Genomic DNA, 18789 nt, shown 5'->3' with positions numbered 1-18789 from the left:
ACTCCCCCATGCTTCTAACACTTTACAACCCTTGGGCTCTCCCTCCCCCTCTCTCTCCTTCACATGCACTCACAAAAACAAAGGCCTCTCTGGCCTATAGGTTTCACATACACACTAATTCTAGCCATTACTACCAATTACCCAGTGACTAATATACAGATATTTAGCCTCTTTTTTCCACACACCCTCACATAGGACTTCCTATATGCTTCATATATACATTTCTCTAGCCATTTCCAACACACTAACTGATATTTAGCTTCATTTTTCCATCCACACTCAACACATGCCCTCTATACATCCTGAAATGACATAAGAGAGGACAGAGATATGTAATTCACATTTCACACACAACCTCTATATAACTGCATGCTTTACTTATCATCAAAGTCTTGTTAGATACACATTCCTAGTGGCCTCCCTACTATGGGCACAACAGTGAGAACATGTCAGAGTAGGGATGAGAACATCATGAACAGGCAAAGATAAGAATATTTGTGTTATTTTATTGTATAGTAAGCCATCACTCTTTGGTTTGTTTGAGATTCACATGTGACAGATTTTGTCAGCTAAATGAAAAGGGTTAAAGAGTGGGGTTTACATGTGGGGCATTAACAAGAGCTCTCCTGCTGCTATGTTCACAACTTCTGACAAATTCAGCCAAAGGTATATTTATTTGACTAGGCCCCTGGGTCAGTGTGTCAGTGCTTTTAACCTAATCTCAGCATTTGATTTAGTTGTATGGTCTGAATCATTTTGTTTAATATCTTCCACACTGTATGGCCTAGAAACAAAATTCTACTTCAGCTGTATTCCTTTGCTCAAGCCAACCAAAAAAGCCTCAAGAAGCCCTTACTGCATACATGAAAAAACACACAAACACACACATACAAAGCTAATCACAGCATTTGATTAACTTCTATGATCTGAATCATTTTGCCATGACATTTTGTTTTGATCTTTTGGGCCTTTATTGCCCCAGTTGAATAATTTTTTGCAAATTACTTTATCTGTCCATTTTTTGGACTGAAGTAGCTTCATATCACTTGTTGGTCTAAAAGACCCTTTGGGCTTTTGTGCCTTTTTTTGTGTGAACCCGCCAATCGCCGCTTGCGGCTATATTTATTATTATTATTATTTTTACCGTTTAAACACTCCATAGTCCCAAATTGCCAGAAAAATTTCATCTCTCCGTTGCAGTGAACATAGATATAATCAATTGCACTATTTCTCCAGTGCTGTCACAATAACTTAAACACAGTGTTGTAGTAAAGTTGTAAGAAAGGTGAGAATTTTGTGTGTTTGCTGGGTTACTGTTTTGAAAGCATTCTTGAAAGTTTTTTACATTCTTCAGATATCTTCAGCGGTGCCCGGGTTCTCTCTCCGCGTTCCCATTGGCTGTAGCTAGACGCTGTTCCCATTGACTGTAGCTTGACGCTGCTGTTGTAGTGATGGGATTTTCGGCTCTATTTTGAGATGCGGCTCTAATGGCTCTTCTTACTGTGGAGAGCCGGCTCTTTTCGGCTCCCCATATATATTTTTTACATTATTAATTAATAGCTTAAACCTAATTTTATTACATTTTGTTTCATTATTGACATTGTTAAGCACTTGTAATGAGTAAAAATGCTGCATAACAATGCTTTATAAATAAAACTTTTATTATAACCAATTATTAAATTATCACAAAATAGAACGCAATACAGCTTGGTCAATTGCCTACCGTTTCCACAAAAAAAGTGGAGACTTTTTTTTTTCAGTGTTTTCCCACCACATTATTAACTGAAAGCTGTGTGTGATTGGTCAGATGTGTGGAGCACATGCTTGACATGCGGGCAGTGGAGACATTCTTTGCAGTGTTGTCCGAAACGATATGTGGTAGTATAAAGAAACACCCCTCAAAAACAGGGGAAGGAACATTTACCTGACGAAAATTAATGTTGCATTGTGTTCCAGGTTTGAAAAGTGCTAAAGTAGGCTAAAGTAGGCTACTTGAAAATGTAACTGTATTTTGTTTCACAACAAATAGATGTCTGACTGAATCGATGTGATAAAAAAGCGAATTATTTCGAATAATTTCGAGTATATGTATAAATATTTAAGTTTAAGGTGCTGGGAAATATTGAAAATGGCCTTTTTCAATATTGAAAATTGACGTACAAGTGCTTAAATTCCACCTTGTAAAGGTGTATGAAGCCGGCATACACGACTTTGTTCATTGCGCTGAAGAGGTGCACGACCTCGCTTCGCACGGGGGTCCTCGCGCAGGGGCGGAGCCACCGCGATTGCGTCATTTTCGGCGCACGGACCCTCGCGCAGGTCGCGACGCGCCAAGTTTGCTCTACCACTGGCAGAAACAGAGCAATACGCGCAAGGAGAGGGAGAGACAGCGAGGCACCGAAGGACAAATAAAAACGATGTTGGAAAAAAACTGTGGCACTTGCAGAGCACAAGCGCAATACTGAAGGAAAAAGCGGCTCCCAAATAGGATCCTAAAACGGCTCCCATTGTGGAGCCGGTTCCAATCGTTCACTTCAAAGAGCCGGCTCTTAGAGCCGGATCGTTCGCGAACGACACATCACTATGCTGTTGACTCAGTCGCCGACTGGACTAGATATTAAACATGCTAGATATTAAACATGCTAGATATCTGCCGGGCGTCTGCGATGATTCGGCGATCACTCGGCGAGCGTCTTTCAGCAGTTCACACTACACAACTGAGTGAGCGCCGAGTGATCGCCGATTTGCCTCCGACCACAGTTTCTGTCGGCGACTGAAAAACCAGCCTAAAATCGTGTAGTGTGAACCTGGCTTAACTTATTTCTCGCATATTAATGTTGATGGCCCCCCTAGCTAAATTCGCCTTGAGCCCCCAAATTGCTAAGTCTGCCACTGGTCATGGGCTCTGGATCTATGGAAGGGGGGGAAAGGGTGGGTGTGGTAACTGGATTTGGAATGGAGGGGGCACTGAGACTGATATCACTGTTGAACAGTGGCATTTTCTAATTTTGGGTGGGCTGTTGGGTTGTTGAATGATGACTGCAATTCCTTGTTTACTGATGACTTCATATGGCTGTGACTCGAAGTCGGGGTCTAGCTTATTGGACTTAGCTTATTGAACCTAGCTTATTGGTGTAGGTTCTTGCAAAGAATGGTGTCTCCTGGTTATATTTCCTGATCCTTGGCTCCTCTTCATTGATTAGCAGCGATGTTTTGTTTCAGTTTGTGCAAAACGTCCTTGTCATGGATTTCTTCTGAAACGGCTGCATGGGGTTCATCACTGTCAGCAGGCATACTGGTGAAGCAAGGCAGTTAGTCGCGGAGATCTCTGTTCATCAACAGCTTTGCCAGGGACACTCCCGTGACTGCATGAGGAGTGGTCTGGTAGTGGAACAGAAAACTTTTCAGTGCAACTTTCCAATCTTTCACAGTGCAACTGTGTACCTAAACCTACATGAAGGTACGTCGATAAGTATGGTGGAATGTATTTTTTGTGTTTTGAAAGATTTTATTCAAAATGTAAGGTGTACTTTGAATTGTTCTTCAGTGTGGCATCGACATCATGGACCAGAATGTTCAAATACACCGCGAACACAAGAGGAACACATACACACTATTATTTGAACATAATCAAAAATTTCTTCTCTTTCTGTTCCAGAGTCGCACATCATGAAACCCGGTCTCACGGTCTGCCCCGCCTCTCCTGCCATTGTGTGTCTGTTTTGTTTATTTAGCCATGCGCTTCCCAAGCCCACATTCTGTCAGGTGTTTCGTGTTAGTCCTCTGTTTATTTCTCATGGTTGCTGGTTATTTTGTCTGAAGGTTCTGGCGTTTGTCTAAGCTTTGTCTATCCTGGTCTTTGTGCTTCATTGAACTTTGTCATAGCTTATTTGTGCTTTACGTTGTGTATTGTCTTGTGCTCAGCCCCGTTTATGTTTCATGCCCTTCTGTGTTTTGTTCAAGTTAGTAGTCTTTGTTTATCATGTCTCTCTGTATCGGTTATGCATCTCTGTTGGATTCCCGTTCTGTTATGACCCATGCATGTGATATTGACTATGATTCTGGTTTGCCCTTCTCTAATAAACCTCGCTCTCTTCAGCGCTTGTGTCCGCATTCTGCCTCTGCACCACGCCAAGCGTAACACCCGAAATAGACATTTATAATTCATCTACTCTCAGTACTTTATTCTGTCTTAATATTTGTTTGTTTTTCTGAACATTTGATCATAATAAAGTTGTTTAGCAGCACATGAATTTGTTTTTTCCTCTCCTTGTCTTTATTGAGTATACTCTGTGGAGAATTGCCTTACTATTGTTGTTGGATGCAGCGCAGTATAAAATAAAATAAACAGCGCTTACACGAATTCAAACGTGCAAACAGAAAGTGTTGGATTACAACAAATATTTTATAGGATAGTAAAAGAAACGAACAAAGAGCGAGATTCAAACTTTTATTTATTTGTTTTTAGCAGGACTTTAGTGAACTTTCTTTTCTACATGCGCTTGAATTTAAACTTTTGAAACACGAGTCTAAAAATGTTCTGCTGTTTGTTGTAGGATCGGTAAGATATACAGTCTGCTTGTAACAAGGTTATCATATGAAGTTGTTTCACGTTAGGTGCTGTGGGAGTCGTGTGAGCTTGGGGGTGAGCCGCATTCCACCGCACTCCACACATTAACAAGACAAAGGGCGTTAATCTCTTCACAGCAGGGGAGTGGGCTATCTGGAGCTACCTGGAGCTTGCGAAAATTTTCTATCCTTCTAGTCTCGTTAGTGATCTTGCGTTCATCACTACTCTAATCTCGCGATATGTTACTTTTATTATAAGAACACTACAGTTCCCATGTTAATAAATGTGCCCGTCTGCGTTTTCGTAAATGTACCATTATGTTTCTCTAATGTCTTTCCCCCTGTCTTCCCAGGGAGGGTATTCTAGGCTGTTCGTGGTGGATTCTCCACTGGGGGCGAATCCCTCCCAGACGCGTCACCGGCAGCTCCAGACCCATCCATTGGTGTGGATCCGGGGCATTATAGCTTCGCTGGCACCCTGGGATGGGTAGTGCCCTTAGTGGGGGGCTCTGTCACGCTACAGACCCTCCTCTTGCGGGGGTGTTTACGTAGTCCACGTCCATGTATGTATTGTGTTTGTTTCACTTGTGAACAGCGCACAATAAAATGTATAAAAGTGTTTATTTTTGTTCTGTGCCGCCTCATTAGTTGACGCGCACTCAGCGTCACACAGCCATCAACTGACAGTTTCCAAACCTTCACAATCTATTTAATAGCAAAACACTGCTGGTGCAAGCCGCAAAACTATAAATATAAATGTGCATTCAGCCTTACAGTGTCACATCAAGCTATATTGTCATGTTGTTCCAAACCACAAGACGTGCTGGTTGAGCAGCATGTGAATTATGAAAAAACTTTTAGAAAGATTGTTCCAGAAAACCAAATAAACAGTACATGCAATATGCTTCTTAGAACAAACAAACATTATTAAATTAAACTGTTTTCAACATTGCTTGCCATAGAGTCCATTTTAGGTCCATATATGTATTTTCTTTGGGTGTGGTTCTATGTGCGTGCATTCATCTGTCTCACCTGTGGTGGCTTGAGGATGAGTAGGTGGGTGTGCACTGGCTTTGTTGTTAGTCTTTCAGTCAGAAGTAAAACAGAGATTGTGTGACCATTTTCAAAGTGCAAATGAAAAGCACAAGCTGTTTCTGTTTGCGAGTGTGGCTGATTAAAATAGATCCTCTTCTAACACAGAAAGGCAAAAACAGGTTTTCAGTGTGGTTAGCATAGTTATCAGATGCAGAATGCAAATGTATGCATAAAGCATTTAGTTCAACAATAATAAACTGAAGGACTGAGTTTCCAGTGAGTGGGCTGGAAGTTGAAGTAACGGTGTGCAGCGATGGTCATGTGGTGCATCACAGTATGTAAGTAACTTCTGTCAGTATCATACCTTTTCAAAAAAATTTTTTTGCATTTTTTATTAAAATTGAAAGTTTTGTCTGTGTTTTTGAAAAGATATGTTATTAATGATGACCATATCTGTATCTCAGTCAAAAGGTATTTTGGTCTTTTTGTCCTACTCATTACATGATTTTTATTGCTAATTTAGCTAAGAATAATTACAAAAATAAAACAAATCCTGATTTCTGTTTAGCAGATCTGATCCCAGTTGATGTTATTGTTTTGAACTGTTTGTATTCTCTTTATACTTAATTTTTTTAACAAATGTTTAGCCCCTCTTTTTTAAGCATTTTTAAAACACATTTTTAAGCACCTTTGGAGCACATGTTAAAAGTGTGCAATATAAATATTTTTTATTTTTATTAATATTATTTTTTCAATAGATGATTTCCTGCCAGCAGAAATTTATGGAAGCTCCACTGTCAAAGCTGGGGAAGACTTAAACTTGAAGTGTAGCATCATTAACAAAAGGGTATTCAGTGATGAGGTTCACATGTACTTGTGCAAAAATGGTGTTGGAGTGAGAATGGAACATCTTTGGAAAAAAAGATGAACATACCTTCACATTGAGAGATATTTCATCATTGGACTCTGGTAATTACAGTTGTGTGTACTCACTTCACAAACTTCCTCTAAATGAAGTGATTACATCAGGACAAACCATCTACATCCAGATCATTGGTAAGAGATTTGAGATTTCTTAAAGTATAACAATGTGAAATTAATTGAGTTTCCCAAAGAAACTACAGCTGCAAACAGCATTTAATCAAAGAAGAGGGCTGAAACTAATTGTGCTGAGATAGTCACTCAAGTGATCCAAAGAGATGTTGGCAGCCCCGTCGACAGGGGGGGACAACCGGGTCTGTTGTCCTGGGCCCCAACGCCAGGGGGGCCCATCAAAGAGCCCAGCAATTTATTTTTATTTAAAGTCTATAATTTTAAATAATCTTGAAATCTTTCATTACTATAACTTTCTTACTCAAAATAAGCTAAATGGCTAAAATATATGTTTTTTTCTTACCTATCTGCATATTTTCCATTAAGTGCATACACCCCCGCCTCACACTGAAAAATGGTTTGATCCAGCACCGTAACCGGCTGGTACCCGCCCAACAGCGGGAAATACAGTGGTGGATCGTTAAAGTAAATACAGAAATCTGGAGCGCAGAAAAGAAAGGAAAAACATTTACCTGACGAATTTTAATGTTGCATTGTGTTCCAGGTTTGAATAATGCTGGAATTTAGGCTAAAGTACTTGAAAATGCTTGAAATTGTAACTACTTTGTTTCACAACAAATAGCTATCTGACTGAACAGTTCCTGTATTACGTTAACAAATACGAGCCTATTGTAATTCCAGGACAAAACAGAGAACGTGAAGACGTTAAGATTGGCCGTTTTGAAAATAAACAACCATTAAATAATGTGATAAAAAGCGAATTATTTCAAATCATTTCAAGTATATTTAACTTTTAAACTAAAATGTTTTTAAAAAAGTTTAACGTGCTGGGAAATACTGAAATGGACTTTTAAAGTGACGTACAAGTGCTTTAATTCCATCTTGTAAAGGTGTATGAACCCTGCAAACATGACTTTGTTCATTGCGCTGAAGCGCGGCGTGCGCGAAGTTACAAAATTCGAGAGGTGCACGACCTCGCGAATCGACAGCGCGTGAGGCCTAGTGGCGTTGCCATTGCGATTACGTAATTTTCGCCGCGCGGACCCTCGCGCCGCGACGCGTCAAGTATAAACCAGTAAGCTGTCAGAAACAGCTTTGATGTTTGGCTATATTATATACTACAGAGGGGGGGGAGGGGGGGGGGGCACATGAAACTTTCTTGTCCCGGGCCCCAGCAAGACTGTCAACGGGCCTGGATGTTGGTTAGCAAACAGACAGACTGACAAGAGACACAAACAGTATTCATTTGACAGATGCTTCTACATTACTTTCGTCTGCTACCAACCATGTCGGTGAGAAATATTTGCACACAGATTATGGGAAACACATAATAGTGTCTTTTTGAACTTTGTGTAATGGGATGGCTAGTCAGGGGTGAACTGGGTTAGCCACCACACGGTTTTGGGTAGGTAGGACCCAATTGCTGAGTTTACCTAACTGGGAGTAAGAACTAGGGTTGCCACCTAGGTCTGACAAAAAACAAGGACGCTCTGTCATACGGGAACGTAAATTGTACACGGGGGTTTGGGGGGAGATGGGGTGGCGAACGTAAAATGTTACCGGGGGTGGGTGTAAAATGGACACAGCGAGAAAAAAAGACGGATTTTAAGTGTGCAGAAACAGTCTAAATAGTCGTTTGAACTAACCTAAACTGGGACATTATATGATTTTTTTTTTTTGCCGGGACTGAATATTAAAAAGAAGGAAAACCGGGACAGCCCGGGAAAACCGGGACAGGTTGCAACCCTAGTGAAAACAGCCAGAAGATATAGAGCAGGGGTACTCAAAGAGAAATGATGAAGGGCCACATTTAATTTTTTGAATCACTGACGGGGCCGGTAACGGGGCAATCCCCGGCATCGTCTGGAGATCGCGGTGCACGATTTCAAAATAAGAGCGGATAGCGCGATTGAAAAAAAAGATTCCTAAAAAAAAACACTTTTCATAGATGCCCGTGGGCCGCTATTTGAGTATGGGGGGTATAGAGGATGAAAAGAAAGGGGCAAAATCTCTTAAAGGACGCCAGGCTCTTTCATTCAGTGAAGCAAAAACAGTCCTTTTAAGGACAAACTAGTCCAACATTTTCTGGAGAAACTGAGAAAACAACCCGAGACCAGAGAAAGAAAGACTCAAGGAGAAAAACAGGCCTGAGAGCAAGTCCCGCAACCTCTACCTCAAAAATACCAGCCGAGCTGTAGTTTTGAACTCTGAACAAACAATTTGGCAACTGGTTTCCTGGATGGAGTTGATTATATAGGGCTGTCACGCAGGTGTTTCTCGTTTAGCTTGATTAGCCCTCTGGTGGCCTGAGGTTGAATAGCGCCACTTTGCTTTTGGTTGGGACAGCTCTTTGGGATATATCACTACTGAATCATGATATTTAAGAGTAAGTCATCTTAACTGGCTAAACAGATCTGAGAATGTAAACAGAAACACAACCTGAGCCACTTTTTCAGTCCAGAATGTACTTAATTAAAATTTAGTTAAGCAACTGAAGGTAATGGCTATTGAATATGAATTTCAAATGCAAATTTGTGCATCCTAAAGAAATGTTATAGTCACTCCTATAAAAATAAATAAATGTATATATATATATATATATATATATATATATATATATATATATATATATATATATATATGTATATATATATATATATATATTTGTATATATATTTGTATATATATATATATTTGAAAATTGTTTCATGTTCATTCCTGTATTGACAGATACATCGAGCCCAGGACGTATGAAACAGATAATTGTCTCTTGTAACTTTGCTTGTGCTTGGGATAGTTTTCTATGGAATATATCATTACAGAATCATGATTTTTAAGAGTAAGTCATTCTAACTGCCTGATTTGTACTAGTTTGCACCACTTTTGTTGTTTGTCAAGTACATTAAATTTAATAAGAAATTTAATAATTTCATAATGAAATTAAACTGTATAAAATGTCATTTTCATAATAATGTTACTTTCATTGTGATCCATAAATTGTTGTAATCTACATTGAAATTATTTGCTTCTTTGGTTCAATGTGCAGAGCACGTGGAACAGACAACAGCAGGGTATGGTTTGTTGTCACCCTGCAGATAAATCATACTTACTGAAACTATTTTTGTTAAGCAAATATAATTTTTTTTAGATTTAGAGATTTACTGCTATTTGCACAAGTACATGTTAATACAGGTACATCAGATGTCTTGTACATATCTCACAGAGTAAACTTTATATATAGAAAGAATAACATTTACTGTATGTGCATATGTTTTATGTCATAAATGTTACAGGGAGGAGTCCAAAGATGAGATGTTTGAATACTCTACAATACAAGACGTACAAGGTAAAACATCCTGATTTTTCTGGCTTTACACACAGACAGTAAACTACGGAGTGGGTTGAAATACGATATCAATAACTTGCTTACGAGAAAGCAAATATTCTTATACTGGGTTGCAATGATGAGAAGACCTACATTTACCAAAATGCCATGGTAGAAACAACCTCAGTTTAAATTCCCCTAGATATCTTCAGAAAACATTGCATGTTGAATTAAATATGATTTTCATTCTATACTGGTACTATGATATCATGGGAAACCACACTAAGATGAGTATTGCAACTCAATTATGGAATACCTGATCTGATTAATAATACTTCTCAGTTATTAAACGAATTTTTTAAAGTTACCTAATCTAGTACTAATCCAGTACTAACTGGAAACGCCATGCTAACACATTTCCATGTGTAGAACTGTACTTCCACAGTCAAGATCATGCAATTGAAAATGTTTCCTCATCCTGATGTAAGCACTGAGTGAAGCTTTAAGGATGTTGAGACAAATTTATGAAAACATGCTTAAAAAGAAAAAAGGGCCCTGGACTTCTGAGGGTTAAAACCAAGCCCTCTTAATTTTTGGCATTGCACTGCTAAATGGATAATTACACAAATAAGCAGAAGTCCAGCTGTTCCTAGTAGAGTGGTGTGTGTGTGTGTGTGTGTGTGTGTGTGTGTGTGTGTGTGTGTGTGTGTGTGTGTGTGTGTGTGTGTGTAATTTTCTTTTTTTTTAAACCCACAGATAATACAACACGAGAAACATGTCGGTATGTAACATCTGATTCTCTGTGGGATGATTCTGGAATTCTAGTGAATTAGGAGATCTTTTTTTCTGTTAAAAACAACCATATTTAATGAATACCTGGTTGTTCTCTTCCTAGGAGTGCTGATAGTAAGGTGTGCTGTCTTGCACAGGAAAATGAGATATATAGCTTAACCTTCAATGCAGGTATGTGTGATACATTATGTGTACATATACATTTGTGTTCTTGACCATAAATTCTTAATTATAGAATATATAATAATCTATCAGGGGGGCATTAATAATGCTGTGAAAATCTGACTTTATTGTTCTGTATAGCTGAAACAATTCCAGACTCAAAGGACAAGACTACACAACCAGTTTACGGAAAAGTACAGAAACAGAAAAGGAAATCTAAGCAACAAGTATCCAACAGTACAGATATGGAAAAAAGAAACATGTGTTGAATTTCCTATGTATGAATCAATTTATGCAATACAATATTAGGTAAAGTCATTTGTTACTGCTACAACGTCCTGCTTAAGAGCATTAAATGCAAATTCAAGATCAACCTAATGACAGCGTGTACTGAGGAGCAAAACCTAAATCTGTATTAAAAAATATTTAAGGAAGTTTTACAGCCCAATCGAAATTTGTCCTCCGCTTTTAACCCATCTGTGCAGTCAGAACACACACACACTAGTGATTACTAGGGGGTTGTGGATCACACGTGCCCAGAGCGGTGGGCAGCCCTAGCCCGGCGCCTGGGGAGCAGTTGGGGTTAGGTGCCTTGCTCAAGGGCACCTCAGTCATGGCCTGTCTGGGAATCGAACCCACGACCCTCCGGTCACAAGACCAGTAGGCCTATACACTACCAATCAAAAGTTTGGGGTCACTAAGAAATGTTCTTATTTTTGAAAGAAAAGCAGTTTTTTTCAATTTAGCTAACATTAAATGCATCAAAAATACACTCTATACATTATTAATGTGGTAAATGACTATTCTAGCTGTAAACATCTGGTTTTTAATGCAATATCTACATAGATGTATGGAGACCAATTTCCAACAATCATCACTCCAGTGTTCTAATGGTACATTGTGTTTGCTAACTGTGTAAGGAGGCTATTGGATATTTAGAAAACCCTTGCAAACCCTTGTGCAAGTACAGTAGGTTAGCACAGCTGAAAACAGTTTTGCTGATTAGAGAAGCTATAAAACTGACCTTCCTTTGAGCTAGTTGAGAATCTGGAGCATTACAATTGTTGGTTCGATTAAACTCACAAAATGGCCAGAAAAAGACAACTTTCAATTGAAACTCGACAGTCTATTCTTGTTCTGAGAAATGAAGGCTATTCCATGCGAGACATTGCCAAGAAACTGAAGATTTCCTACAATGGTGTGTACTACTCCCTTCAGAGGAGAGCACAGACAGGCTCTAACCAGAGTAGAAGGAGAAGTGGAAGGCCCCGCTGCACAACTGAGCAAGAAGACAAGTACATTAGAGTCTCCAGTTTGAGAAATCGACGCCTCACAGGTCCTCAACTGGCAGCTTCATTAAATAGTACCCGCAAAACGCCAGTGTCAACGTCTACAGTGAAGAGGCGACTCTGGGATGCAGGCCTTCAGGGCAGAGTGGCAAAGAAAAAGCCATATCTGGCTAATAAAAGAAAAAGATTAATATGGGCAAAAGAACAAATGTCTGAACAAAGAACAGACATTGGACAGAGGAAGATTGGAAAAAAGTGTTATGGACAGATGAATCAAAGTTTGAGGTGTTTGGATCACACAGATGAACATTTGTGAGATGCAGAACAACTGAAAAGATGCTGGAAGAGTGCCTGACACCATCTGTCAAACATGGTGGAGGTAATGTGATGGTCTGGGGTTGCTTTGGTGCTGGTAAAGTGGGAGATTTGAACAAGGTAAAAGGAATTTTGAATAAGGAAGGCTATCACTCCATTTTGCAACACCATGCCATACCCTGTGGACAGCGCTTGATTGGAGCCAATTTCATCCTGCAATAGGACAATGACCCAAAGCACACCTCCAAATTATGCACAAACTATTTAGAGAAGAAGCAGGCAGCTGGTGTTTTATCGGTAATGGAGTGGCCAGCGCAGTCACCAGATCTCAACCCCATTGAGCTGTTGTGGGAGCAGCTTGACCGTATGGTACGAAAAACGTGCCCTCTAACCCAATCAAACTTGTGGGAGCAGCTTCTGGAAGCATGGGGTGAAATTTCTCCAGATTACCTCAGCAAATTAACAGCTAGAATGCCAAAGGTCTGCAATGCTGTAATTGCTGCTAAGGGAACATTCTTTGACGAAAGCAAAGTTTAAAGTAGAAAATTATAAAAAAAAAAAAAAAACATTATCTCTACCTTGTCAATGTCTGGACTATATTTCTATTCATTTTGCAACTCATTTGATAAATAAAAGTATGAGATTTCAGGGAAAACACAAAATTGTCTAGGTGACCCCAAACTTTTGAAAGGTAGTGTATGTGCCTGCTATTTTCATTCCATAAGAAACTTGATCTGCTGTGATGCCGGGTGATTTTTTAAATTGTGTGAATGACTGAAGTGAAATGCAAGCAAGCAAATACGATTAATTATGAATAAAATGTTTTCAGTACATCCCTTGGCATACAGATCTTTTCAGGTTATTATCTTTACTATGCACAAAAGCCTATACATTGAATTGTCTAAAGAAATGTCTAGATTTATTAAGTTTCCTGATAGCCTGAATCAGAAAGCCCCACTAGCACTACCAGCCTACTGTTGGCAACTCCATATTGTGTATAGTGTCCAGACTGATCCAAACAGATACATGAAAGCAGGTGGTGAATGAAAGGTGCTGCAGACAAATGTAACAGAGGTGTGTCAATACAACGGTTACTAACAACCGGAGATTAAACACAGCACTGATTAAAATACATCCTGTCATCTCTCCCAGTGACACTCCAGACCAGGGGTCACCAAGGACGTCATGAGTCACCCGCGGGCCTTCATTTATTTGCCACAATTCTCAAAAACACATTTCCCTGGAATCTGTGTCAATAATCAATAATCTTATAATAACTCATAGTTAATCAATTTTGCTACAAACCTTAAAGGTCTCTTGTGTAGCACTCCAGTTTTATCCGCTCCTGATATCACGTGACCTTGTTTTAACTCATGTGAACCACAAAGCAGTTGATCACCTTGGGTGTTTTTATGAGATATAATCCAACAGCTACCAGCAGCATGGTCTATATACTGTACATGTAGGTGGATGTATACTGGTTTTGTCATTATCTTTCAGCAGGAAGTAAAAACAGCAAACGTAGGTAGCCATCTTTTTTATTTTAGATTGTGATCCTGTTCGAAGTAAAAATTAAAAGCACAAGCTGTTTCAGTTTTCAAGTGTGGCTGACTTAGAGCCTCAGCTAAATAAGAAAGGCAAAAAAAGGTTTTTAGTGTGGTTGAAGTAAAGGTTTGACCAATGATGGACATGTGGTGCATCACAGTATGTGAGTAACCTCTTATATTTGAACATTTAAAATATTTAACATTCAGTTAAAATTTTAAGGTGACTGTAGAATTTAATACACCAATATTTATATAATTTATTATCATAGCTTGCAGAAAATATATTTTGGATTTTCTATTAAAATATATTGGATGAAATGTTTTCTCTTTTGTGTTTTTGAAAAGATATGTTATTAATGATGACCATAACAGTATCTCAATCTAAAGGTATTTTGGTCTTTTTGTCCTACTCATTACATGATTTTTATTGCTAATTTAGCTAAGAATAATTACAAAAATAAAACAAATCCTGATTTCTTTTTAGCAGTTCTGATCTCAGTTGATGTTATTGTTTTGAACTTGTTTGTATTCTCTTTATACTACATAATTTTTGAACATTTTAACCCCTTTTTAAAAACTTTTTTAAACATGTTTTTTAAAGTAGCTTTTAAGTGCATGGTTTAAAAAGTGCTATGTAAAGTTTATTGTAATTAATATTGTTTTTTCAATAGATGATTTCCATTCAGCAGAAATATATGGAAGCTCCAATGTGAAAGCTGGAGAAGATTTAAAATTCAAGTGTAGCATCATTAACAAAAGGGAACCAAGTGACCAGATTCACATGTACTTGTGCAAAAATGGTGTTGGAGTGAGAATGGAACTACTTGGAAAAAAAGATGAACATACCTTCATTTTGAGAGGTATTTCATCGCTGGACTCTGGGTATTACAGTTGTGTGTGCTCAATTCACAAACGTCCTCCAAATGAAGTGATGGCTTCAGGACATTCAGCAATCTACGTCCAGGTTTATGGTAAGAGATTCGAATTTTCCCTTATTTAAAGTACAACATCATGAAGTTCAATGAGTTTCCCAAAGAATCTCAGCACTACAGCTACAAACAGCCTTTAATCAAAGAAAAGAGTGAAGCAGACAGATCAGAAGACTGATAAGAAGCGAACAGTATTCGTTCAGGTACTAACAGATGCTTCTATTTCAGCTACTTTAGGTGATAAATATTTGCAAACACATAATTGTGTATCTTGGAATGTTGCTTTTGGTTGGGACAGTTTTCCTTGGAATATATCACTACTAAATCATGACATTTAAGATTAAGTAATGTTAACTTGCTAAACAGATCTGAGTTTAAAGTAAACAGAAACAGAAACACACATGACCAGAGACACTATTTCAGTCCATCATGTACTTAATTGAAATGTAATAAGAAATTTAACCTAGCAACTGAATGTAATGGCATTAAAACATACAACAATCCAAGTCTATGACTATGTGGTATGAGTTTTTAAAGATTCTTCCAAAATGTACTAAAGCAAACTAAGTGTAAACTAATAACATCTTCATCAACATCAAAACACCAACATGAGAAAATGCATCTTAAATGTATTATGCATGGTTTATGTAAAAACATATGTTAAAACATGGAATAATTTAATATGTATTTCAAATATTTAACATGTGCATACTAAAGAAATGTTATATAGTCACTCCTATATTTATAAATTCTATTGCTTCGGTTATGATCCAGTTGACCACTGTTGACCACAATGACCACATTCTGTAAATATATTGTAGCAGCTGTTTTCAATTTTCCTGTTATAAAACATTGATGCCAGTATATATTAATACAGATAAAAGCATCAAGATAAAAATGTTGAACTGTCTGATCTAATTTGAAAATTGTTCCATGTTCATTCTTGTATTGGCAGATACAGATACAGATACAAATACATATAACCCAGGACCTGTGAAACAGATAACTGTGTCCCTTATAACTTTGCTTTTGCTTGGGGTAATTATCTATGGAATATATCATTACAGACTCATGATTTTTACAAGTAAGTCATGTTAACTGGCTGATTTGTATTTGTACTTTGTACTTTGTCATGTACTTAATGTTCATTAAATTAAATTAAATTTAAAATAATGAAATTTAAACATTGAATAAAGAAATAAATCTGTATAAAAGGTCATTTTCATAATAATGTTACTTTCATTGTGGTCCATAAATGTACTCATTATTTACTCATTTGTTTTCAATGTTCAGAGCACGTGGAACAGACAACAGCAGGGTATGGTTTGTGTAATTTTTTTGTTATTTACAGATTTACTGCTATTTGCACAGGTACATGTTAATACAGGTACATCAGAATTCTTGTACATATCTCACAGAGTAAACTTTAGAAAACACAGATAATAACATTTACTGTGTGTGTGTGTGTGTGTTTGATTTATGTCATAAATGTTACAGGGAGGGGTCCAATGATGACATACAATACTCTACAATACAAGACATACGAGGTAAAGCACAGGGTGTAAACTAAGGGGTTAAAATACAACATCCATTTCAAGCTAAATAGAGTAGTTTGAATCAATAATTTTGTGCACAAGAGCAAATATATTTAGACCAAGTTTTGCAATGATGAGAAGACCTACATTTACCAACATTAGCTTTAGACACTTGTTCATCATTATAGGCATTGCACTGCTGAATGGATAATTACACAAATGCGCAGGAGTTCAGCTGTAGCTCTCTATCTCTCTCCCTCTCTATCTCTCTCCCTCTCTCTCTCTCTCTCTCTCTCTCTCTCTCTCTCTGTATGTGTGTGTAATTTTCTTTCTTTTTAAACCCACAGTTAATACAACACAAGACACATGTCGGTATGTAACATATGATTCTCTGTGGGATGATTCTGGAATTCTAGTGAATTAGGAGATATTTTTTCTGTTCCATATTTAATGAATCCCTGGTTGTTCTCTTCCAAGGAGTGCTGACAGTAAGGTGTGCTGTCTTGCACAGGAAAATGAGATATATAGCTTGGCGTTCAATGCAGGTATGTGTGATACATTATGTGTGCATACTGTCAAGTAAGTAATGTTTATGGTCATGACTATAATTTCTTTTTAATCTGACTTAATTGTTCTGTATGGGTGAAAAAATTCCAGTCTCAAAGGACAAGACTACACAACCAGTCTACGGAAAAGTACAGAAAAAGAAAAAGGAAACTTGTGTTGAATTCCCTATATATGAATCAATTGATGCAGTACAATATTAGGTACAGTCATTTATTACTGCTCCAAAATCCTGTGACATTAAGAGTATTAAATGCAAATTCAAGATCAACCTGATGACCTGATGATGAGCAAAATCTAAATCTGTACAGTATTAAAGAAATACTGAAGGCAGAAAATGCAAAAAATAATAACCCTTAAAATATTGAAAATGCACCTTAATTATTAATGGCTACTCTGACTTGTGAGTTGTTGTAGGTGATCTACATCAATTATAGTAGATCTACTCTGGCCAGACTAAATCTCCACAGACATATTGTGTTCCTGCCTTTTAAACATACCTGCTGTTGGAGAAATTGTTAAACACATACATAACACATCAGATACATGTGATATACAGCTGAACATACTGTATGTCCATCATGCCTTGCAGTATGCCTGATAAATTAGAATTTTGTATTTGTAACATTTACAAATAAGATTAACAAGCACGGTGCTTTTTTAATTGTGTGATTGACTGAAGTGATTTTTTTCTGTGATATGCAAGCAAGACAATACGATTCATTATGAATAAAATGTTTTCAGTACATTCCTTGGCATATACATCTTTTCAGGTTATGTTTACTACACACCAAATCCTATACATTGAGTTGTCCAAAGAATTGTCTAGATTTTTTAAGTTTCATTGCCTGAATCAGAAAGGCCCACTAGCACCACCTACTGTTGGCATCTCCATATTATGTATATAGTGTCCAAACTGATTCAAACAGATACATGAAAGCAGGTGCTGAATAAAAGGTGCTGCAGACAAATGTAACAGAGGTATGTCAATACAGCGGTTACTAACAACAGGAGATTAATCACAGCACTGATTAAAATACATCCTGTCATCTCTCCCAGTGACAGTCACACATTCTTCTGTGATTTCAAATTAGATATTTACTCTTCATTTATTTGAGACTATTCTCATTTACAATCATTCTAAAATCACTCTTTCAATCTTAAATATATTAGTCATCCATGTACATTGTAAATATCAATACCAGCTAGTGTGAACTCCCTGCAGAAGACACAAAGGTTCTTTCCAAACTATTTTGTCAATTAGGCCTTAGAGCAGGAGTGGCCAACCTGCGGCTCGCGAGCCGCATTTTTTGCCTGGTTTCATGCGGCTTCCCAGCCGGTCCGCGCGCTCACCTGCACAAACGGTCTGTGCTGTGGCCCGGTTACCTCATCAGCTCTGATGGCGACACACTGCTACATCTTCGTGATGCGCGGTTTGTTTACAAGCCTAGCGAGCCGATAATACTTTTAAAACCGGCGTAGTGGAAAACATGCATTTGACTGTCTTCACACACTCACACGAGTTACTAATTCTAAGTTACCGAGTTACTAATAAAACTACTGGCAATCGATCGATCGTGATATAATACTTTTTTTTTTGTCCATCCACACCCCCCCGTCAACAATCTACACTCACCAATCCCCCCCCCCTTCCAGTCAACAATTTACATGCCC

The 18789-nt window shown here is 38.0% G+C and overlaps 1 long non-coding RNA gene across 1 annotated transcript; it reads left to right on the top strand.

Annotated features, from left to right (window-relative positions):
- Window positions 1–9721: 9721 nt before the first annotated feature.
- On the top strand, window positions 9722–11285 carry LOC143508798 (uncharacterized). The gene is made up of 5 exons (XR_013129477.1): window positions 9722–9728; window positions 9951–10003; window positions 10739–10763; window positions 10878–10945; window positions 11078–11285. It is a non-coding gene; the product is annotated as an uncharacterized LOC143508798 (long non-coding RNA).
- Window positions 11286–18789: the final 7504 nt, after the last annotated feature.

Source organism: Brachyhypopomus gauderio, chromosome 2, assembly GCF_052324685.1.
Source record: "Brachyhypopomus gauderio isolate BG-103 chromosome 2, BGAUD_0.2, whole genome shotgun sequence".
NCBI classification, from domain to species: Eukaryota; Metazoa; Chordata; class Actinopteri; order Gymnotiformes; family Hypopomidae; genus Brachyhypopomus; species Brachyhypopomus gauderio.
The sequence above is the reverse complement of the archived record's forward strand: the minus strand, read 5'-3'. Positions and strand labels throughout refer to the sequence as shown.